This window comes from Otolemur garnettii, unplaced genomic scaffold (assembly GCF_000181295.1).
Source record: "Otolemur garnettii isolate 467f Iridium unplaced genomic scaffold, OtoGar3 scaffold00091, whole genome shotgun sequence".
NCBI lineage: Eukaryota > Metazoa > Chordata > Mammalia > Primates > Galagidae > Otolemur > Otolemur garnettii.
Window position 1 is genome coordinate 6,366,371 of NW_003852486.1, and position 3,163 is coordinate 6,369,533.

Genomic DNA, 3,163 nt, shown 5'->3' on the forward strand with positions numbered 1-3,163 from the left:
ATAGCTTGAACTTATGAGTTCAAGACCAGCCTGAGCAAAAGCAAGACCCCATCTCTGCTAAAAATAGAAAAAATGAGTCAAGAGGATCACTTGAGCCCAAGAGTTGGAGGTTTCTGTGAGCTATGACATTCTACCTGGGGCAATAGATTTTCTTTTTTTTATTTTGAAGGCATTTTATATATTTTTTTGTCAATTGGTTATTAACAAGTCTATATATGGTTAGGATTCCAATTAAAAGCAGTGTTTTCCTTTGAAGGCCCTCAGGGCTCAGTTGTATGTCATGTAGCAAGGAGTAGCACTGAATTTGGCATAAGACTTAATGACCTTATTTATAGCTTCTAAGAAATCCTTCTTAGTGGCAATTTTTTGCCATGCTCTGATTGCAAACATACCAGCTTCTGTGCAGACACTCCTGATCTCAGCACATAGTTGCTAACAATTCAAACCTGATATCTCTTTCAACACTCATTGAATGAGCATGAATCTTAAAGATGTGAGTCCGACCCTCTAGATCACGTAAACTAAATTCAATCTTTCTGTTCAGCCTCCCTGGACTCATCAGTGCTGGATCCAAAGTGTCAGGTCTGTTAGTTGCCATTAACACTTTAATATTGCCTTGAGGATCAAACCCATCCAGCTGATTGATTAATTCCAACGTTGTTCTCTGGACTTCATTGTCACCTCCAGCACCTTAATCAAACCTAGCCCCTCCTCAAAGAACATAAGGCAGGCTTTTTTTGTTCTGGCCGTTTCAAAGAGCTCATGAACCATTTGAGCCCCCTCACCAACATATTTCTGTACAAGTTCAGATCTATTAATGCGAATGAAGCAAGCATCAGTCCTATTAGCAACTGCTCAAGCACAGAGTGTCTTGCCTGTGCCCAGTAGACCAAAGAGCAGCACACCCTCGGAAGGCTTAATACCAAGGTTAACAAACCTCTCTGTGTGAAGTAGCAGGGTTTCAATTACTTCTCACAGTTTCTCAGTTTGTTCCTTACAGCCACCAACATCCTTGTATGCGACATCAGGCTTTTCTTCTACCTGCTTCATGGTAACTGTTGGGTCAATCTTAGGTGGCAGTAGAATGTGAATTTGGTATTTATTTTTGTCCACGCCAACTCTCATCCCTTCTTCAATGTCAGTAGGTGCTACTTGATCACTGAGGTCCACCACAAACTTGGCAAACTGCTTCATGTTGATAATGTATTTTGGATCCTCTGAATCAGCATTGATTATCTTTGTATACCTTGCAACCTGTGAAGGCTGTTCACTCTGGAGCGTTTGCTTATCTGCGGCCAAATCCCAGAGTGCTGGTGGAGCCAGGCCAGTGTCAGACTCTTTAATGCCAGTGAGCTCATTGATTTTCCTGAAAAGTTGCTGAATATCCTCCTCAACCTGCTTGATCTGCCTAGATTGAGTGCTCTCTCTGACCATAAGTTTTCAGCAAGACAATGTCCCCCTCATCCAGAGCTCAGATGGGTTGTTGTCCTTCTCATCCTCTTTGGTTTTCCACTGATTGGCACCAGGGTAATCCGGCATTTTGGGAGATGCAAGTGCCTCAGCTTCTTAGTAATTACGCAGCCTAGATTGAGACTTTGACTCAATAAAATAAAAGAAAAGAACTTCCTCCAAGTTTTTTTTTAAATTATGCTAACATATACATAACATAAAATTTACCATCTTAATCATTTTAAGTAGATAGTTCAGTGGCATTTAATACATTCACATCACTGTGTAACCATCACCAGCAATCCTTCCATAGAACATTTTTGTCTTGCAAAACTGAAACTCTGTACCCACTAAGCACTAACTCCTCCCATCATCTGCCAACCATTATAGTATTTTGTCTCTATCAATCTGTCTACTTTTAAGTACCTCATATCCTCATATGACTGGAATTATACAGTATATGTTCTTTTATGTCTGGCTTATTTCACTTAGCATAGTATCTTCAAGGTTTATCCATGTTGTAGTATGTCATAATTTCCTCCTCCTTTTTTTTGACAGTCTCACTTTGTCACCCTTGGTAGAGTACCTTGGTGTCACAGCTCATAGCAACTTCAAACTCTTGCTTGGGCACCAGCAATTCTCTTCCCTTCAGCCTCCCAAGTATCTGGGACTACAGGTGCCTACCACAATGCCCAGCTTTTTTTTAGGGATGGGGGTCTTGCTCTAGCTCAAGCTGGTCTCAAACTCAAGAGCTCAGGCAGTCCACCCACCTTGGCCTCCCAATGTGCTGGGATTACAGGCATGAGCCACTGCACCTGGCCTGTTTTCTAATTTTTTTTTGATACTAGCCATGGTACTAGCCAGGTACATGTGAGGTAATATTTCATTGTGGTTGTGATTTGCATTTCCCTGAAAACCACTGAGATTGAACATTTATTCCTGTTCTAATTGGCCATTTGTACGTCTTCTCTGAAGAAATGATTATTTTTTAATATCAGAGTTTTTTATTGATGAGTTTTTCTTTGTTTGTCTGTTTTGTTTTTTCGAGACAGAGTCTCCAGCTATCGCCCTGGGTAGAGTGCTATGGTGTCATAGCTCACAGCAACCTCAAACCTTGGACTTAATTGATTCTCTTGTCTCAGCCTCCCAAGTAGCTGGGACTACAGGGAGCCCGCCACAATGCCTGGCTATTTATTGCTAAGTCTTTTTGTTTTATTTTTTTTCCTTTTGCAGTTTTTGGCCGGGGCTGGGTTTGAACCCACCACCTCTAGCGTATGGGGCCAGCACCTTATTCCTTTGAGCCACATGTGCCGCCCATATTTATTGCTAAGTTTTAAGAGTTCTCTGTATGTTCTGGATATTAATCTCTTATCAGATATGTGATCTACAAATGTTTTCTGTCATTCTGTGGGTTGCTTAGTGTATTGATGGTGGCATTTGATATCCAAGTTTCTTATTTTAATGAGCATCCAATTTATCTTTTTTGTTTGTTTGCAGTTTTTGGCTAGGGCTGGGTTTGAATCCACCACCTCTGGCATATGGGGCCAGTGCCATACTCCTTTGAGCCACAGGCACCACCCCCAATTTGTGTTTTATTACCTGTGCTTTTCGTGTCATATCTAAGGAATAGTTGAAAAGTCCTATGTCATGGCTCGGCGCCTGTGGCTCAAGCAGCTAAGGCGCCAGCCACATACACCTGAACAGGCAGGTTTGA

The 3,163-nt window shown here is 41.6% G+C and overlaps 1 protein-coding gene and 1 pseudogene across 2 annotated transcripts in view; one reads left to right on the top strand and one right to left on the bottom strand.

Annotated features, from left to right (window-relative positions):
- Window positions 1-3,163, top strand: part of LOC105887523 (zinc finger protein 211-like) — a 15,634-nt gene that overhangs the window by 2,486 nt on the left and 9,985 nt on the right. The window lies entirely within an intron of this gene.
- On the bottom strand, window positions 909-1,539 carry LOC100948219 (annotated as a pseudogene).